The sequence below is a fragment of the Strix aluco genome, chromosome W, assembly GCF_031877795.1.
Source record: "Strix aluco isolate bStrAlu1 chromosome W, bStrAlu1.hap1, whole genome shotgun sequence".
Lineage (NCBI taxonomy): Eukaryota > Metazoa > Chordata > Aves > Strigiformes > Strigidae > Strix > Strix aluco.
In genome coordinates, this window is record NC_133970.1 from 36,181,917 (window position 1) to 36,203,264 (window position 21,348).

The following is a 21,348-nucleotide window of genomic DNA, read 5'->3' on the forward strand; positions in this document are numbered from 1 at the left end:
GCATTGAGCCTTAAAATGACCAGGCCTGCCACAATTATAACATTTTTTGTCACAATTAGAACATTTTCTATCAGACATGTCCGGTTTGATTGCAGTCGCAAAAGCTTCTGCAAGTGCTGTCATCTGATGAGCTGTTGAACCCACGCGATTGCAAGCCTCCACCATATCCACTAAGGAGGCGTCTCTCGGTAATGCCAATAGAATCCTTTTACAGTCCTCATTGGCATTTTCAATTGCTGGGTTCATAAGTATAGCCATTTTTGCTTCTTCATTAGCAAATTGTCTATTAAGCGCGTCCCTCAGTTTATCAATGAAAGCCATATACGGCTCTTGATTACCCTGCCATATTTGTGTGTAGGACCGTTGCACCCATCCTTCCTCGGGCAGTGTCATCAGAGCCTTTAGAGTTAAGCGGGCAGTTGTCCGTAAAGCTTCTGTCGGCAGCCGGGCTTGTAACTGGATATCAAGAAAAGCTCCGGTTCCCGTCAACTGCTCAAAGCCGATCAGATAGAGAGGATCTCCTTGCTGCCGCTCTAAATTTGCCAGAGCAGCATCGGCACATAATTTATGCCACCTGTCCTTCCACAGCAGTCTCTGGGTCGGGATGAGCAGCATATCAGCCATTTGCTAACAGTCATATGGTGTTAATAGCTGTGCCCCGAAAATATTGTTGAGCAGAGCTTGCGTAAACAGGGCCATTAGGCCGTAACTCTGTACTGATTTACGAACCTCTTTAATCATGTCCCAATGAAACGGAACCCACTTATTTGGCTGACCTTGGGTCACAGTAACCGGGAAGGCGGATGGTAAAACAACTCCCTCACCCATCGCTTTTCTGTATACATCCGCCCATCTATTCCTTGGATCACACCCCACACATTTCTGAGTTAATGTCTGGTTTTTACAGTTGTCAAACACGTTATCATTGGAGTGAAACATCTGGTTTTCATCGGGGGGGGGGGGGGGGAAGGGGCAGGCCACTCCTCCTCAGTATCATCCAGAAGCGGCGGATACAGCGATTCAGCGGGTGGGGTGCTGGGCTCCACCTGATCGGTATGCACACTGCGGGGGGGTTTCGGTGAGGGCTTTTTTGGTATGGTACCCGCTTCTTGGTTTTTACGGTTACCCGGGTGACAAGGGCAATCCGAAGGGCAATGCGGGCACTCATTTTTACAATCCCCTGATAGTCTTAAGGCGGAATTTGCAGTCTCGCCTGCCAGGCTTACAGGGGTTTGCTCCAGAGCCACGCTAGCCTGCTGAGCGGCCTTTCGCTCCGCTCTCAGTGCCTCAAGAGTGTCCGAAACCAACTTCCAAGTGGTCACGAGCTCACTGGCATGCTGATCCCCCTTGGCACTAGCTTCCCACAACTGTTCACCTATTTCAGCCCATTTTGCTGGCTCAAAGGCTGTGAGGGTATTGGCAGGATAGCCGTGGTTTCTGCACCATTTAAGTAACCTTCGTACAGAAGTTTCATTATAAGTTATCCCTCTCTTAGAGAGTATATGCAGCAGGAGTCTGACAGTGGCCATCTCCTCTGCGGACTTGTTCTGCCCCATGCTGCCCCCGATCGATCACCTCTCCTGGGTGATTTTCCGTCGATCAACTGTTCTCCTACCTCCCTGCCACAGCCCCGCTGCAGACAGTACCTCCAATCGGGGATCCTCCCGCGGCGTCTTCTGTGCTCCGTCCTGGGACATCGGGGTCACCATTTGTTGCGGGAGGATATCAGACCTGCACAACTCTGTGAGAGTTATAACAAGCAAAGCCATTTATTTTTCCAATAGTACATACTTATGCTCTCGCCAAAGCTCTTACTTCATAATTAGCAAATCAGCAATTAGACAGCTATCAACCTTTTCTGCTATCAGCATAAGACCACTCTCACACGTGCTGTGCAGACCAATCACCTTCTTATTCACGCGGCGGTAACTTCTCACAGTTCAGTACTTTTCCACAGTTCAGTGTTGCAGCTGTCCGTTGTTTTTCCCTGCCACCTTGGCACAACTCGGCAGTTTCTTATCTTTCTCCCAAGGCCTGTTTCTCATCAAAGCCTAGCTGTTGATTCAGAGGCTGTGCAGAGCTGACAGGCTGCTGCCTCCCACACAGAGAGGGATTTTTATTTTGTAATATTCACTCTGCCAAAAAAAGATGATCTCTTGGGCACTGTTGGAATCGTGTTCTTGCTGCTAGGCTAAATCTTGGAGTAAACCTGTAATATCATATGATGGGTATCTTGGGAGCTACAACCCAGGGGTAGATATAGAGTGATTTTGCTCCATTCCTGAAGGCACTTGGTGTGTGGGTGGAGGGAGCAAGACTCCTTGGCAATACAGCTTAGAGAGGACTTGGAAGGAAGGTGCTGGATACAGGCACCTACTTGCCAGCTGCTCTGCCTTCATGTCCTCTTTCTGCTGGTCTCGGTGACCTGCAGGAGATGGACAAGATGACCATACGGTGTTGTTCTGGCAAGGCATATCAAAGTTCATGGTAGATCAATAGCAAGTGTCAGGGGTTGACCTGGGCTAGATGCCAGGTACCTACCAAAGCTGCTCTATCATTCCCCCTCTTCAACTGGACAGGGGAGAGAAAATCTAACTAAAGACTCATGGGTCAAGATAAGGACAGTTCAATAAAGCAAAAGCAAAGGAAAAATAGAAAATTTTATTCTCTACTTCCCATCAGTAGGCACTGTCCAGCCCCTTCCCAGGAACTAGGGCTTCAGTATGTATAGCAGTTGCTCCTGAAAACAAACATAAAAACAAATGTCCCCTCCTTTCCCTCAGCTCTTATTGGTGAGCAGACATCATACAGTATGGAACAATCCTTTGGTCAGTTTGGATCAGTTGTCCTGGCTGTGTCCCCTCACAAGATCTTGCCCACCCCCAGCCTCCTTGTGGTGTGGATGTTAGAGAGACAGCCTTGATGCTGTGTGAGCACTGCTCAGCAGTAGCCAAAACACAGGGGTGGTATCAGTGCCTTTCTAGGCAAAGCACAGCACCATGAGGGCTACTACAGGGAAAAATTAACAAGACTCCACTGATTTTTATAAAGCCCTTTATTTTTTGTCTTTTGCCCTTCACTCTTTTGCCTTTATAAAGCCCTTTATCTACATATGTACATATACATATGACCACTATACTCCAACCAAAATGGAGATATTGGCAGCATATGAAGGGGTTCAAGCTGCTCCAGAGGTGATTGGGACTGAAGCACAGCTCCTCCTGGCACCCTGACTGCCAGTGCTGGGCTGGATGTTCAAAGGGAGTGTCCCCTCTACACACCATGCAACAGATGCCACGTGGAGCAAATGGGTTGCATTAATCACACAACAGACTCAATTAGGGAGCCCCAGCCACCCAGGAATACTGGAAGTGATCACAAATTGGCCAGAAGGTAAAGATTTTGGAATGGCGCCAGAGGAAGAGGTGACAAATGCTGAAGAGGCCCCACCATATAATAAACTACCAAATAATGAGAAGCGATGTGCCCTGTTTACTGACAGGTCCTGTTGCATTGTGGGAAAACATCAAATGTGGAAGGCAGCTGTGTGGAGCCCCACACAATGGGTCGCTGAAGCTGCTGAAGGAGAAGGTGAATCAAGTCAGTTCGCAGAGGTGAAAGCCATCCAGCTGGCCTTGGATATCGCTGAGCGAGAAAGTGGCCAGTGCTCTACCTCTATACTGACTCATGGATGGTGGCAAATGCCCTGTGGGGGTGGTTACAGCAGTGGAAACGGAGCAACTGGCAGCACAGAGGATACCCGTCTGGGCTCCTGAAGTATGGCAAGATATTGCTGCTCGAGTAGAGAATCTGGTTGTGAGAGTACGTCATGTAGACGCTCATGTACCCAAGAGCCGGGCCTCCAAAGAACATCACAACAACCAACAGGTGGATCAAGTAGATCTGAACTTGCAATATAAGGGTGAACAACTTATGGCTTGCTGGGCCCATGACTCCTCAGGCCATCAGGGAAGAGATGCAACATATAGATGGGCTCGTGACAGAGGGGTGGACTTAACCATGGATGCGATTGCACAGGTAATCCATGAATGTGAGACATGTGCTACGATCAAGCAAGCCAAACGGTTAAAGCCCATTTGGTATGGAGGACGATGGTCAAAATATAAATATGGGGAGGCCTGGCAGATTGATTATATCATGCTCCCACAAATTCAGCATGGCAAACACTATGTGCTTACAATGGTGGAAGCAGCCACCGGTTGGTTGGAAACATACGCCATGCCCCATGCCACTGCCCAGAACACCATTTTAGGCCTTGAGAAGAAAGTCTTATGGCGGCATGGCATACCAGAAAGAATTGAGTCAGATAATGGGACACATTTCCAAAACAACCTCATAGATGCCTGGGCCAAAGAACATGGCATTGAGTGGATATATCACATTCCCTACCATGCACCAGCCCCTGGGAAAATTGAGCAGTTGCTAAAAACTACACTGAGAGCAATGGGTGGTGGAACTTTCAAACACTGGGACCTGCATTTACCAAAAGCCACCTGGTTAATCAATACCAGAGGATCTGCCAAGCAAACTGGCCCTGCTCAATCAAACCTCTTACATACTGTAGATGGGGATAAAGCCCCTGTAGTGTGCATTAAAAATATGCTGGGGAAGACCATCTGGGTTATTCCTGCATCGGGTAAAGGTAAACCCGTGCATGGGATTACTTTTGCCCAAGGACCTGGGTACACTTGGTGGGTAATGCAGGAGGATGGAGAAGTCTGATGCGTGCCTCAAGGAGATTTGATTTTAGGTGAAAATAGCTAATTAATTGAACTGTCAAATAACCCTGTTATTGCAATTGGTGCCTCACAACATCCTCCTGCCACATCTAAAGCTTCCTGCTCCACCAACTGAGCCAACTCCACCTCATTCCTCCAGCCTTAAAGACTGTCACGACAGATGGAACCCAAAGTTATGGGCTAAATGAACTCAGTCGACATTTTGGAAGGATGGCCCATAGACTGAGGGAATGATATATGTGAGACCTGGGAAAGGGGTGGTGATTCCTTAGAATGTATTTGGAACCTGAGCATGATGTCAATGGTATGGAATAAGGGATGGAGACTGTCCTGGTTTTGGCCAGGATAGAGTTAACTTTCCTTGGGCTGAGAGGCAGCACAGCTGGAGGGCCGGGCCTGGATTGGGCAGTGGAGTATTCCATATCATGTGACATCATGCTCAGTATATAGGCAAACATGTGCTCTCATGCCCCATTTTGGTTTCATTTCCCAGTCAGCACGGCAGGACTTCTGCTGCCGTCGGGATCGCTGCTGGGGGCAGGCTGCATACTGGTCTCTGGTCAGTAAGCCACTGCTGCATTTTACCCCTTTGGACTTACTATTGTTACTGTTGTTTTGTTACTATTACTAAATTTTTTTTTTATTCAACCTACAAATTTCTTTTTTTTTGCCTCTCCCCTATTTCACCGGGGGGGGGGGGGGGGGGCAGGAAGTAAACGACTGGCCACATGGTGATTGGCTACCAGCCGAGTTCAAACCACAAGAGATACTCTCAAATATTTGCTTAACCCTGAACAAAGCCTGAACCATATGCAAGAACACACTGGCTCCCAGCAGTAAGACAACCACATTCGTGTCAACATTCCAAAGATATTCAAAGTTCTCAAATGCAATTTTAAGTAGGCTCAGGACCGACAACATCATGCCATAAACCAGTGTTACATAGTATAGCAAAACCAAAATCTTAATCCAACTCTCACAGGTGGTGAGCAACAGCATGGGGACTATATACAGCAAATGAGGTGATGAAATTTTAAGAAGCCAAGTGATCAACAGTATGACCCATTCTGTCGTTATCTCAAACCTCGAGCCCCACATTGGGCACCAAAAAAGCCTGTCATGGTTTGAACTCAGTCAGCAGCCAAACACCACAGAGCTGGTCAATCACACACACCTGTCCCCCATGAATGGGGGAAGGAAAGAGACTGAAGGAACATAAGGGAAACTTGTGGGTCACAATAGAAGAAAAAACAGTTTAGCGATTGTAATAAAACAATAACAGAAAGTACAAACTGGTAACGCACAATGCAATTGCTCACCACCCACTGACTGATACCCAGCCCACCCCTGGCCAGCGATCCCAACAGAACGAAGATCCTGTGAAAACCCACCTCCTTTATATACTGAGCATAACATCACATGAGGTGGAATGCTCCAATGACCAGCTGTGTCCCCTCCCAGCTCAAGGAAAGTTAACTCTATCCTGGCCAAAACCAGGACACTGCCCTTACTGATTACAAAGTTGACATTTACACAACAACAGCACATCCACTCTGGGGAGGGCTCCTTAAACCTTATACTGCTCTAAGGTTGTGGTGGTCTTGCAAGTATGACACGTAAACTGCAGTCCTGCCCAAAAGGCAGAGTGTCCTAATGGCCAGAGTCTTGTTGGTTATTTTACATGGAAGGAGCACAGTAATGCCACAGAACAGCAATGCAGCCAGGTAACAGCAAAAGACTAATGCCTGGTGCTGCACTGCTTTGAGGCGATGTTACTTTTCCACCTCTACATCTTTCCTAACATTGACTCTGGGTGTCTGCTCTTAGAGATGAGACTATGCTCTAAGAGGGAAAGCATACCTTTGAACAGCATGTCAGCTCTTGTTTTTAAGTACATCTTGCTGTTTCATTTGTTCTGTATTTTCCTGGCATTGTAGCCAATGCTGTTGCAGCAGTTCTTCTGGCAGCTCAGGCAGATACCCTTCTTGAAGCGAATGGAATTGGTACATTGAAATACAAATCTTTGTTAATCTTGGTTCATAAAGGAGTCCACGAAGAGGTGCACAGACCGCTTGTGTCCACATTTAACAACTTCACCAATTGCTGAAGAAGCAGGGTTGCAAGGGACACTTAAACAAAATGTATTTGTCACCCCAGCAGCTGCTAAGATATAGTAAGCTATGCCTTTTTGTAGCCCAACGTGAGTTGACCATGGCCAAACTTGAACATTTTTTGAACAGTAGCAATTCAAGACATTAGTGGAAAACACTTGAAGAGAACTGTTCACTTAATCTCTATCATGAAGAGAGCTTTAAAGAAGATTCTAGACCCAGCATAAGACAACCATAGTTTATGATCAGGCATTAGAGTGAGAACATGCTACTTAAGAATTAAAAGCAGGTCTAGTTTCTAGCAACTATCTCCAGTAATACAGACAGTTTAGAAGAAAAAATAGTTTTCTCTTCTCTTATAAATCAGATCATCCCCCAGGATCAACTCAAGACTATTTGTGAGGAGTCTACACTGTCCAGAGACAAAATAAGTAATGAGAACTTACTCCCATAGGCAGTTGCTCCCAAAACATCACTTCAACCACAGCCAGGCTGGAAGTCTCCCCCATTGGGGTAGATGTCAACATGGCCTACAGGCATCTGGATCCCAATGCTAACACCTAGTGTTTCCCTTGTGTAGGTGTGAAGGACATCCACAAAGTTAGCATCATCAGGGGAGAGGCACTTGCTAGGGTCCACTCCTTCAAACATCAGGCCAGCTGGATCCAAGCCTGGTGTTAGAGACAGTACACAAGATGCCAGGTAAGAAATTGGGTTATTTCATACAGAATATAGGTAGAAGCCTGCTGCTAGCAGCCCTCCTAACCAGGTGCTACACAGACAGTCCCTGCCTCATTGCTGATACTGTCCCCCAAGATCTTTTCACCATGGACTCACTGAGGAAACAAATGAATATGTCCCATACCACCAGTTTGCTCTACAGAGATGGCTTCAGCTTGCCTGTTGGAAGCAATGAATCTTTGCTAGGTCCCAGTGAAGAGATACTTCAAGAGGTAGCAGATGACTGAACACCAGAAGAGGTCTAGCACCCCACAGAGACCGCTGGTAGCCAAAGCTGCCTTGATAACATTTAGTCTATTTTCAGACTGGATATATGGAGGGACTAATTGCGAGAGACAACTTGTAAAAACAGGTCATTGTTGTGGGAGGATATTGAACCTGCACAACTCTATGAGAGTTATAACAAGCAAAGCCGTTTATTTTTCCAATAGTACATACTTATGCTCTCGCCAAAGCTCTTACTTCATAATTAGCAAATCAGCAATTAGACAGCTCTCAACCTTTTCTCCTATCAGCATAAGACCACTCTCACACGCGCTGTGCAGACCAATCACCCTCTCGTTCACGCGCTGTTCACGCGGCGGTAACTTCTCACAGTTCAGTACTTTTCCACAGTTCAGTGTTGCAGCTGTCCATTGTTTTCCTCTGCCACGTTGGCCCAACTCAGCAGTTTCTTATCTTTCTCCCAAGGCTTGTTTTTCATCAAAGCCTAGCTGCTTCTCAGGGGCTGTGCAGGGCTGACAGGCCAATGCATCCCACAGGTCATGAAAGAAACAGGCCTGAGGAAAACAGCCTGAGAAAGAGATAAAGGATAGCGGAGGGAGTGGAGGCCCTCCGAGCTAAGGAAGGTCTCAAACACTTGCAAGTAATGAAACTATGAGTCACAGGGTGGATAGTGTGGAGTTTGGAGCTGATAAGGCTGCCCAAATAACACAGGATGCAGCTGGAGGAGGGAGCCCTGTGGAGACAGGACAGCTCTGCTCTGGTGCACCTGGACAAATTTCAAGGGCCATCTGTCCGGTGAATGACCTTTGCTTCATTATCCACGAAATGCATATTAAAGTTAACACCCCTCAATGTACTAACGAGGGCTAACATGATCATGCTAATTACATCATCCCATGAAACACCTTACCCCTCCCCATACATGGGATATGTAGGTATGTGGGTCGACCTAGGGGACAGACCCAAGGAAAGTGGGTATAAATTGAGGGGGGACAAGGGGGGGGGGGGTCCAGAGAATGAAGTGAAGCAAAGACAACAGATGCCTCCTTGAACCCTTGCTGGTGGGATCGACATAGGAACCCAGACTGGTGATCTCTATTCCTCTATTCTCTCCATCTCCCTCCTTTCCTTCCCTTCCCCCCCCCCCCCCCCTTTTCCTTCACTACCATTAAGCAATGCAAGGCATACTGTATCACTTGCCCTAACTTGTTATATACTTAGCCAATTATCATGTGTCCAATTAGTACATTGTGGGAAGCTAATAAATGTTTGGACTTTGAGACTCGTCTCACCATTGTCCACTCCGTTGGGATTTACAAATCTGAGTCACTTGTCTCCCTCATCTGAGCAGGATGTGACACTAATACAAGTTTAAGCAGCAGCCAGGTTATCCCTGCATCTGAGATCCCATGATGGGTTTGGGACATTCTGTTAACTGCTGAGCCTCACCCCCAACCTAAAGCTGTGCTCCTGAGACATTCCCCAACTTAACTGTTAGGTGATTTTCCTGCTTAACTAAATACAGGTATTTATTGCTAGACTATGAGGAATTCTCACTGCCAGTGTCACATTTAAATGCTTAATGCAACCCATTGTACCATGCCCTGAGTTCTCACATGTTGAAATCAGCTTTCCTCTGGAGTCAGAAGCACTCTCCAAAATACTTTCAGAATGAGGGGTTGGGGTTTTAGTGGGTTTTTTGAGCAAACATCCCATGGAACAACCCACACCCAATAGCTCTCGCTTCAATTAGTTTATGAGGTACAATTACAAAAACAGCATCACTTAGAGGTTTAGGATTTAGATAGTAAGAGCTTGAGCTGGACTTGTTTTGAACCCACATTTAACTTCAGATGTACTCAAGATCAGGTTATCCTCTGAAAGGTTTTTCATTGAACCCCCCCTACATTTGGCATTCAAAATTAAGATACTTTCATGTGAAGAGACCCATGTTTCCCACTGCCACTGCAGGTAGGAAACTTGTCATTTCTGAATGAGCAAGCCCAAAACAACATCATAGCAACACAGAAACGAGCCTCTTTGAGGAAACTCACTGCTGCTACGGAAAGTTAAGAGACAGATTAAAAAGCCACTTGCCTGTAATTCTGCCTATTGTCCCATGGACATGGTTACCAGCAAAGCCAGCAACATGGGTGCCCAGGCTGTACCCGATCAGGTGGACATTCTCAAGCTGGAAGAGCAGGTTCTCCTGCAAGGAAAAAAAGATATGATAATGTCTTTCAGGACACATGGCACCACTCTCATCTACAGGAATCTGAAGTTCCATTCTAAGAGATTGGAGGGAGAGAACAGACAATCATGCTTTGTTCTTTATTTCATCATGACAAGTACAAGTTGAATGGTTTGGATAGCGCTTGTGGTTTGCCCCTGTTATAAATTGAGACCACAATGGACTATAATTCACTCTTTATTAATTATAGCAAGTAGAATATGAGCAAAGACAGCGCTGGACGGCAGGGGAGTCTGCGCTCTGCCAACTGCCGTGCTGAGTAGTTCAAACAGTCCCCTTTTTATACATCTTTACTTCCGTGCTCATGAGGTAGTGGAGGTACTCCGCGCATGCTTCAGTTGTTGTTAGGGGGGTCGTTTCCTGCCTCCTGGTATTTGTTGAGGCTGAAGTAAGAAGTCTTCCCTCTTTGTCTCATAGTTGATCTTTCACTCATATATCCTTATATGGGCTGTCTTGTCCTGTTTCTTGTCGCTTCCTGGAAATCTGGTGGTTATCTTGCATGAGCAGTATCTGGTTCAGTTTGTGTGAGTGATTACAGTTATCTTATCTCACACAGGTGGCGTCCAGTGGTTGTTTGCATGAGTGGTTTCTGTCGTCTAATTTTACATTGAGCTTAACATAAATCTTAATAAACAATACCTTAGTCCACAGTTTCTCACAATCCCCCCTTTTTCTTTTTATCCTATTGTTTATTAGGTGCTACTTTCATCTTCATTCTTGTAAACAATTTCTTTTTCACAATTTCGACATTTATTATAGCACTCACAATAATGATTTTCGCGTGGCATAATACATTCACAATAATTTTCATCTTCATTATTAGATACACTTTCATATTCTACTCTCGAGGTTAAAATAAGCAATTTAGCTGTGTCAAACCGTTCTTTAATAAAATGAAAAATATAGCGTAATATACAAGGCCCAAATATAAGTCCCAGGATCAACATAATAAGCGGTCCTGCTAAAGCCGACAACAAAGTGGTTAGCCAAGGTGAAACATTAAACCAGTTTTCATACCATGACCTGCCCGCTTCACGATCCTTTCTACGTTGGTCTAACCTTTTCCGAAGTTCGGACATGGTGTCTTGGACGACTCCCGTATGGTCAGCAAAAGAACAACATGCTTCACTGAGAGCTACACATAACCCTCCTTCCTTCAAAAATAATAGGTCTAATCCTCTTCTATTTTGTAGTACTACTTCTGATAAAGACTTTACTGAAGTGGCTAAATTTTGGATAGATTGTTCTATTTTCGCTAAATCCTCATCTACAGCCATTTGCAAACCTTGTAATTCCTGACCTTGTACTAGAGAGGCTATACCTGTGCCTGCTCCAACTCCACCCGCTATCAGTAGTGTAGCTAGGGTTACCGCTGTAATTGGTTCTCGTTTTTGTCTATTCCGGTCTCCCTCAAAGTGATGCAATATTTCTTCCGAGGTGTGATGGATTAGACGAGGAACAATAATTACCTGCACGCAAAACTGAGATTGATCAAACACATTTAGAGATAGACAAGGCGTTATTCCGATATCTGAACAAACCCATTTAGCTCCTGGTGTCGGGATAGCCCATTTGTCCTTTTGATTTTTGTGTTTCTCTATATTGGTATTAGTGACTGTTCGGTTGCATAAAGGCTGATACTTTTCGGGCACTGTACCTATACATTTTCCTTGACCCGTTACTAATTGAATAGTAATTCCTTGCGTATGATTCCTCCGGCCATCCCATGGACATTCTCGTGGGTTTGAACCGTTAGACCATCGAATCCTTCCTGGTTTTCCAATTGCCTCAAAATATGGTGGTCTAATATTATAACATAACCAGCATTCTTCAGTTAAATTTGGTTTGCTTTCATTAAGGGTACGATAAGAGGCTTGCATTAGATTCCATAAAGGGTCTTTGGATTCTAACAACTTTAAATCCCTGGATAAGGAGAATTCAGTCATGGTACCATTAGCTGTTTTCAAGAAGGAGTCTGGGGAAGGGGTTGTGATGTTCACGGGGACAACCTTTTTTTTAGAGAAAGTGGGTGGATTCAGGACCGGATTTGGTCCTACTGGTAAAGGATCGTGGGGTATCCTTTCTTTTATTATTTTGAAAAAGCTTCCTCTATCTGCTCCAGGTTCCCAATATCTAATTCCCCAGGTACGGCCAATTAACCATGTGTCATCTTCTGGTTGTTTAACTTCAATTTCTATTCTGTCGCATTCTGATGGAGATGATTTCACCCCCCTTACAGATCCCCAGACCCCGGAGCCGTCAGATCCATGTTGTGGTGGAATGCAACCTGGAGGTCCCCAAGTGATACTTATATATTTGTCTCCTTTTGTTGGCCAGTCTGAGGCTATTGTCTCGCAACCCCAATAACCGCAATAAAAATGGCCTGGATAGTTGCAATAACTCTTTCCAGGATTGGAAGCTGGACACACATAGAAGGCTTTGGAGTTGGCTTCCGTCGCCTCCCAGCCTCTCTGGATATCGACCGGAATCATTGAGACTAATTGGACAGTAAAATTCCAATTTCCCGGAGAGGTCTGATTTTGTATTAGTCTAGATTCCTGTAAGTTATATAGTTTCCAGAGCATTGGTTCATGGGGGTTTCCATTTGCTTGGGTTATTATCAGTAACAAAACTAGCGGTATACCAGAAAAAAAGGTGTCTGTCAATTTTGCCAATTTAAGTATATTTTTATCATCCCTGGGGAAGTTTGGCCATTGTTGCTTTTGTGTCCCATTGTTCTGATTCTTTTCTCCACAGTTTGTTCCTCCTCTGCCTCGCCCGTCGACTCGGTTGCTTCGAGCCACGGGGTGTACCATCTTCTCGGCAGCAAGGGAATTCTTCAGGAGAACAGCTGTTTTGGGCTTTCTGCCTGTTTATATAGGCTCCCCACTTTACAGCTTTAACTAATGGGATGAGGCAAGGCACAGTTGGTACTTCCCTTCTTACACTTTATAGCCAAGATTTCAGTTACAAAGGGGATTGGTTCGTTGGAATAGTAACAATAATATTGAGGGTTTATTCCTTTGGTAAAAATTTCCCACCACTCATGGGATTCTTAAATAATTTCTTGTTTAGACTCTAATTGCTTTGATTTTCACTCAGTGAGAGTTCTTTGGATTTTCCAACACTGTGTGCAAACCCCTATTGAAGGGTATCCACATTCACAGTGAGTCCACCATTTATCCTGGCATACCATACACTTGGAACAAGCAAACGGATAACAATTGCGGTTCAAATTATTACACTTAATTCGTATATCTAGAGTGTTTATATCAACATATTTTCTATATTCAATATTGTGTGGTTGCATGAGTTTAACAATTTCCTTTAGTACATTTTGTATGCTTCCATATATAATATACGAAGAGAGAAATAATTATTGCGAATATAAACAACAATACACACTTTATACCAAAAGGTAATGCGACAAAATGATCAAGCAAAGTTTTTATCATTACTTTATCTTTTCAGGGTTATCTTGGTGTCACCTGGAGTACTGATTACTTTCCAGTGGGGTCTTGTCACTGGGCCTTTAACGCGACTGGCATGAGTCCATCCACGCTCAGCAGTCCGGACAGCTGTTTCTGTTGTAAACAAAACAAGATAAGGTCCCTCCCAATTGGGTTTTAGGGTTTCTTCTTTCCATGTTTTAACTAATATCCAGTCCCCCGGTTTGAAAGCGTGAATTTTTAAGTCCAATGGAGGTCGTTGCACAATCAGCCCATGTTCCCAAAGTTTGTTACGATGCTCTGCTAATTGTGAAACATATTCATTAATTACACGATCTCGAATTAAAACATTTGTTTGTGGACTTTCAATTCTATAGGACATTCCATATACCATCTCAAACGCTGATATTCCTATATCTGCTCGGGGTCTGGTTCTGAGTATTAATAGTGCCATGGGTAGGCACTTGATCCATGATAGTTTGGTTTCTATCATTAATTTAGCCAAAATAGTTTTGATTTCTCCATTCATCCTTTCAACTTTTCCCGAACTTTGTGGATGCCATGGCGTATGGTATTCCCACTTAATCCCCAGGTTTTCTGCTAGATCTCTAACAATTTTTGACACAAAATGTGTTCCTCTGTCTGAGTCGATTACATCAGGTACTCCATATCTAGGTATAATGTGTTCAAGTAATACCTTAGTAACCTGGTTAGCAGTTGCCTTGGAGGTAGGAAAAGCCTCAACATAATGTGTTAAATGATCCACCATTACTAATAAATATTTGTAACGCCCTACTCTGGGTAGTTCAGTAAAATCCACTTGTATGTGTGAGAAAGGTCTGTATGCTGGGGAACGTCCTCCAAGAGGTTTTTGTCTCGTGTTGTTTCGATTAACCTTTTGACAGGTCTCGCAGGCTGCTGTGACTGTCTTTGCTATATTATATACGCCTATACAGGCAAACTGTTGATTGAAATGATCAACTAACGCCTGGGTTCCCCAGTGGGTTTTACTGTGTATTTTTGAAAATATTTCGAGTGCTATGCCCTTCGGCAAGACTTCTCTCCCATCTGGTAATATGTACTTACTATCCCGTTCCTTAGCTCCCATTTGTTCTAGTTTTTCCTTTTCTGCAGACTCAAAACTCAAATTTTTACTAACAGGTACTGGTTGTATAGTCAAAATCGTATTATGATTGCCTGCCACTCGTTTTGCTTCTATATCAGCTGCGTTATTTCCCCTGACTTGATAATTTGTACCTCGCTGGTGTCCCTTTATATGTACAACTGCTATTTTATTCGGCACTTTCAATGCCCCCAGAACTCGCCGAATTAATTCCGGGTGTATCAATTCTTTTCCTTGTGGGTTAATAAATCCTCTTTCCTCCCATATTTTTCCAAAGGTATGTACCACTCCAAACGCATAGCGTGAGTCTGTATATATAGTTCCATCCTTTCCCTTCAGTGACACTAATGCTTTCCACAATGCATACAGCTCACAGGCTTGAGCTGACCAGCTGGCACTCAGGGGGCCTGATTCTATTGTCTTAAATTCTCCTTTTTCCAACTTAACGATGGCATATCCGGACAATCGTTTACCTTCCACTATTCGTGATGACCCATCTATAAATAATACTTCTCCACATTGTAGTTCAACAATTAAATCCTGTCCCAACAGATTAAATTCTGCTTCAGGGACGAGCAAGAGTTCCCCCATTCCAAATTTATTTTCAGTTTCGAATATCACATTTTTGATTTTGCTTACTTTAAAGGGTTCTCCTTTTGCCCCTATTACTTGTACTTTTTCAGGGGAAGCTTTACATCCCTCAGGTATTTGCCTAATAGTCGATTTCTCAGCCCCTGTGTCTACTAAAAAGGTGAACTCTTGTTTATGGGGACCTATTTTTAACTTTATCAAGGGCTCATGATGACTCCGGTCCCCTAAAATATAGAGCCCCTGACTCTCCTATTCTGCTTTCAATATTTCCTCATCTCTGATCCTTTCTCTGCAATTCTTCTTTATGTGTCCCTTCTTTCCACAGTAAAAACAACATCTCTGTTCCTTCTTTACTACTGCGTTCCCTTGTTTTATTCCAGCAGATCTGTGTTCACCAGTCCGCCCGTTGCGATCCTCTCTGACAGCTGCTACCATCATTTTTACTTGTCGCTTGCTGCTCTCTTCTTCCCGCCTTACGTAGACTTTCTGAGCTTCCCTCAATAATTCATCCAACCCTCTATTTTGCCAGTCTTCTAGCTTTTCAATCTTTTTTCTGATATCTTCCCATGATTTTGCTACAAACTGAGTTTTTAGGAGCGCTTGCCCTAAAGGGTCGTCTGGATTTACCCCAGAGTACAGTTGAAGGACTTTCCTCAGTCGTTCCAGCCACTCAGTAGGGCTCTCATCTTTCTTTTGCATTTCATTAAATGCTTTATTGATATTCTGGCCACGGGGTACTGCTTCTCTAATCCCCTGAATTACTATAGTTCTCAGATCTTGCATATGAGTTCTATGCACCGGATCCTGATTATCCCAGTTAGGTCTTTGGAGTGGCCATTTGATATCTGCTTGGGGTCCCTGGGCATGCTGAACATCCCACAGTCTCATTCCTGCTCGTCTAATCATATCTCTTTCCTCGGTAGTAAATAATTGACCAAGGATAGATTGCATCTCATCCCAAGTATAAAGGTTTGGTCCCAAAAATTGATCTAATCTTTCTGCCACTCCAAGTGGGTCCTCAATCAAGTTTCCCATCTCGGTTCTTTTAAAATCTCGTAGGTCAGCCGAGTTTAGGGGTACAGAAATATATCCAATCATAGGCTGAGGTCCCCCCATGGGCATTTCCCTTAGAGGATACATCTGAGCTGCCCCTTTTTGACTTCTAGTCATGCGTCTAGGAGGAGGGGAAGACCCTTGTTCCGACTCCGGTGGGGGAGTGGGAGCTCTGGGGACCTCGGGAGGGGCTACGGGAGCAGGAGGAGGAATGTAAGGAGGGGGGGTTAGAAGGGTTTCGTCTAACTCTTCCTGCTTTTTCTTTTGTTTAGTTTTTACTTCATTCAGTGGGTAAAGTTTAGCTCCCGGTCTTTTTATCCATACTTCCGCATACTGACTCTCCTCCGGGTTAAGGGGTTTTTTATTATTGACCCAGAGGTTTAATTGCTGTCTTACCCAATCTTCTTCTGACCCATAGACTGGCCAAAAGGTATTTTTAGAAATCTTCTTCCCTCCCCATATCTTAGTACAGTATTCTATCATTTTCTGCTTATCTTTCCCTAGGGTTCCAGGGAAATACCTCCAATTGTCTAAGACATATGCCAAAGGGGTATTCTTAGGTACAGTGTGTACCCTTCCCATGGGAGTCGAAGGCTTGCTGCCCTTCGCCCCCATCTTCTGGAATATCCACAAACATACACTCACTCACTCCCCTTGTTCCTGGCCCAATCCCTCGCGGGAGATGGGAAACGCAGTACTTAAGAGTCCACACTCGCTTGGTTCAGTATATCGAACCTCTCATTCGTTATATTCCAGGAAACCCAGTCCCGCCCGAACGGCAAACCTGCGAGCAAATTCGCAATATACTTACGCGTCCTGCGTCTTCGTCCGGACTCCCGTGCACAGAATTTTTATGGGATCTTACCGGTTTTCTCCTTTGCTCACTATTCTAGAATTTAGGTTCGTCGGTAAGGTTGAGGTAGGCTGTCAGTCGCGGGGCCGCGGATTGCCGCGGGGCGCCTCCCCGGAGGACAGAAGCCCACCGTTCCTTATCCGAGTCACAGCACCAGGAATTGTTATAAATTGAGACCACAATGGACTATAATTCACTCTTTATTAATTATAGCAAGTAGAATATGAGCAAAGACAGCGCTGGACGGCAGGGGAGTCTGCGCTCCGCCAACTGCCGTGCTGAGTAGTTCAAATAGTCCCCTTTTTATACATCTTTACTTCCGTGCTCATGAGGTAGTGGAGGTATTCCGCGCATGCTTCAGTTGTTGTTAGGGGGGTCGTTTCCTGCCTCCTGGTATTTGTTGAGGCTGAAGTAAGAAGTCTTCCCTCTTTGTCTCATAGTTGATCTTTCACTCATATATCCTTATATGGGGCTGTCTTGTCCTGTTTCTTGTCGCTTCCTGGAAATCTGGTGGTTATCTTGCATGAGCAGTATCTGGTTCAGTTTGTGTGAGCGATTACAGTTATCTTATCTCACACAGGCAGCGTCCAGTGGTTGTTTGCATGAGTGGTTTCTGTCATCTAATTTTACATTGAGCTTAACATAAATCTTAATAAACAATACCTTAGTCCACAGTTTCTCACACCCCCAACCACAGTACCCAGCTTTCACCCTAATTATGATATTCTTTGTTTAAGCAGCATCTGGAGCAGTCTTCCCCCAGAGAGCTGCCAGCAGACCTCTGTACTGGCCATGGACTCAAGTGCCAAGTCTAGCACCATGGGCCTTTTCCTTCTCCTTTTCCGCTCTCTTACCAAGCCAACACTGAGTTTGAATGCCCAACTCCTGAGTTCGCATTGCTCAGACAGGTGGAAGGACTCCTAAACTTAAATCTACTACACCATCCCTAATCCAAGCATGCTGCAAAGCAGCATCTCCCAGGACAGCACTGCAGCACTTGCTCACGCAAGGGCTGAGCACAGCACCTGAGCTATGAGCCATCACCCCACCAAGCCTTGGGGGTGGGATTACACCAGAGACTTCCCCATTTGTAAGCATTGGAGCTGGTGCATGCTCCATTCCCTTGTGCAAGTCCCTCACAGAGCATTACAACAGAGACAGTTCTTAACTCATGTTACCTGTAACCAGTCAAGCAGCCTTACTATGTTTTTTCTAACAATCTGTTTGTTATTCACAGCATTGATATAGAGCTGGTGGGCGAGCAAAAGCCAATCCACCATGACCATATTGGCATCCTTCTCCCTTTCCTGAAGGGTGGATACCAAGCTGCCCAGCCAGGTTTCAAACATGCTACTCATCTAGAAAGAAATTCATGTGTTAGTTTCCAGCTCGCAGGAGCAAGATCACACATTCACGGTTATTTGTATACCATTTACATGTTCTGCTCCAGCTGTAAGCTCCTCTGCAAACCCTGCTACCTCTCAGCATTACACTAATGGTATAAGAAAAACAAGCTTTGAGAGACTGGATATAATTAGCCACCTTGCTGTGGTAACTGAGGCACAGACTCTCCATTGAAGTGCAGATGGAAAATCCTTTAGTTATTAAAACAGTATATACTCTTGCTACCTTAACTCTTACTTCATAATAAGCAAATCAGCAGCTAGACAGTCATCAACACTCTTACCCACAAACAGTTCCATACCACACAGGCAGTCTCAGTGCTGCCATTTTCTTCACCACACTAGCACAGCCTAGTATCTCTCTTTGAAGGCCTGTTTCTCCTCCAGACCTTGCTGCGTCTCCAAACCAGCACAGGAGAGAGCTCCTAGCTAGCTTGCTAAACAGAGTTCTCCTGGGCAGAGCTCTTCACCAAACTCCCCAAACAGAGCTCCCCAGCCAAGCTCTCTAGCTGAGCTACCCAGCTAATGTTGATTTGGCTCTTAAGTACTGAATCTCCCACAGCTGTGCAGGGCTGACAGGCCAATGCCGACTGGCCTCTTAATCATTTACCAGTAACACATGATTTAACTCTTAACATATTGAATCTCCCACAGCTGCACAGAGCTGATACTCCCACACCTTGCCTTTTAAGGCAGTGTGGGAATTAAGAATTGGTAGTTAGCAAAATGTAAACTGACCTTGAGGTTAGAAGAATGATCGTGGATAACTGAGGCAACATTATGGAACACTGTGTTGTGAGCATCAGAAAGAGCAGGCCGGAACACCACCTGCAGAACACATGGTGAGCAGTAAACAGATAAAACCTGAAGGTCAGTAGGATGTAGAAAGGAAACTATCTATGTAATGCTTCAGTGCCCACACATGCTCCTGCATGTCTTCCAGCAGCTTGATGATGGTGGTATCTGCAAACTGGTGGAGGAGGAAGGCTCAGCAAAGCTCCTCTGAACCTGCTGCTGGGCTTCAATCTCACCTGGGAGAGAGGAATCTGCTCCATGCACTCCAACCCCGTCCCACGTGGGCCTGCGCTCACCCACCTCCTCCCAGCTGCGCAGCCTCCGTGACCCGCAGAGCGCCCCCCAGCCCCCCACCGTGATACAACAGGTTATGCCGGTGCACAGCAGTAAGATGAACCTCCTCATCGCTCTTACGGAGGGCTGGACTAGGGTCTAGAGCACATGTTTTATGAGGAGCGGCTGAGGGAACTGGGGTTGTTTAGTCTGGAGAAGAGGAGGCTGAGGGGAGACCTCATCGCCCTCTACAGCTACCTGAAAGGATGTTGCAGAGAGCTGGGGATGAGTCTCTTTAACCAAGTAACAAGTGATCGGACAAGAGGGAATGGCCTCAAATTGCACCAGGGAAGGTTTAGACTAGATATCAGGAAGCCTTTATTTACAGAACGGGTTGTTAGGCGTTGGAATGGGCTGCCCAGGGAGGTGGTGGAGTCCCCATCCCTGGAGGTGTTTAAGAGGCGGGTTAACATAGCACTGAGGGATATGGTGTAGTTGGGAACTGTCAGTGTTAGGTTAATGGTTGGACTAGATGATCTTCAAGGTCTTTTCCAACCTAGATGATTCTGTGATTCTGGACAGATGGGTGGCGGCAGGGCACTTTAAGGGGCCGTGCAGGGCGGTGCTCATGGCCCGATGGGGTCGGTCCTGGGCGGGACCGTCCTGCAGCGCATCTCCCATTGGTCACGCCCTCCATCACGTAGAGCTTGAATGGAAGGGCCACGCACTGGTAGGGAGGTGGGGTGTTTATGCGTGGAGGGTGGCTTGGGGGAAAGCTCCGCATGGGGAGCCCGCGGTGTGCTGCGGGCTGGGCCACGCCATGCCACCACGTGGGGGTGGTCACAAGTGGGTCCTCAGCGCTGTTATCCCGAGGGGCAGCAGGGACGGGCAGCCCTGTGGAGGCTCGTTTCTCGGGTGGGCAAAGTGGCGGGGTGGCAATGCTCCCCTGCTGTGCCCACTGAGTCAGGTGCCAGCGTGGGTCTGTGGTTTTCAGCTCCACCGGCGGGAACCCCCAGCTCTTTGCCCCTCGGGGTGCTCTGGACCAGTATCGTGGGAATGGGATACTGCCCGAAGGGCATCACCCAGCTTGCTGCAGTCACATTAGCGATACCATGAACAGTTTTGAACCCTCTGTTGTGAAAAACTAACCATTTATTCCTGCTTTCTTCTTGCCTGTTTTTTTTACCAGTTACTGATCCGTGAGAAGATATTTAATTTTATTCTGCTGCTGTCTGCTGCACGCAGTGTAAGAAGAGATGATGCTCTAGGACACGTGGCTTTCCTGGTCTCTTTTCCTTCCCATTCCTCTGCTCTGTGGCTCCTTCCCTTTCCCTCCAAACTCACAGCAGAAAGTGAGGAGGAGGTACCAGAGTCTGTGGTGTATAAAAATGGCAGGAAAAAGGTGCAGGCAAACAATGGGCAGATACAAGGAGGAAAAAATGGAGGCCTAAAACCAGTCAGCAGCAGGGGAAATAATGGGAAATTGGGTATGGGAATTGTTTTAGCCCTCACTAGTAGATATTGATGGAGAGAATTAATCTGATTTTCCAGTAGTGCTTTCCCGGAGTGCTGAGTTTGTACTCTGTGCCCCTACAAGCCTCACTCAACCCAGCCATCTCCTGGCTCCATGTTGGTTGGCAGTTGGATGAGATGATCATTGTAGGTCCCTTCCAACTGAAATATTCTAGTCTCTAAGGTTTTCTCATAGCTCTCATACATG

At 45.6% G+C, this 21,348-nt stretch overlaps 1 pseudogene; it reads right to left on the reverse strand.

Annotated features, from left to right (window-relative positions):
- Nucleotides 1–2,567: 2,567 nt before the first annotated feature.
- On the reverse strand, nucleotides 2,568–19,760 carry LOC141917608 (endothelial lipase-like; annotated as a pseudogene).
- Nucleotides 19,761–21,348: the final 1,588 nt, after the last annotated feature.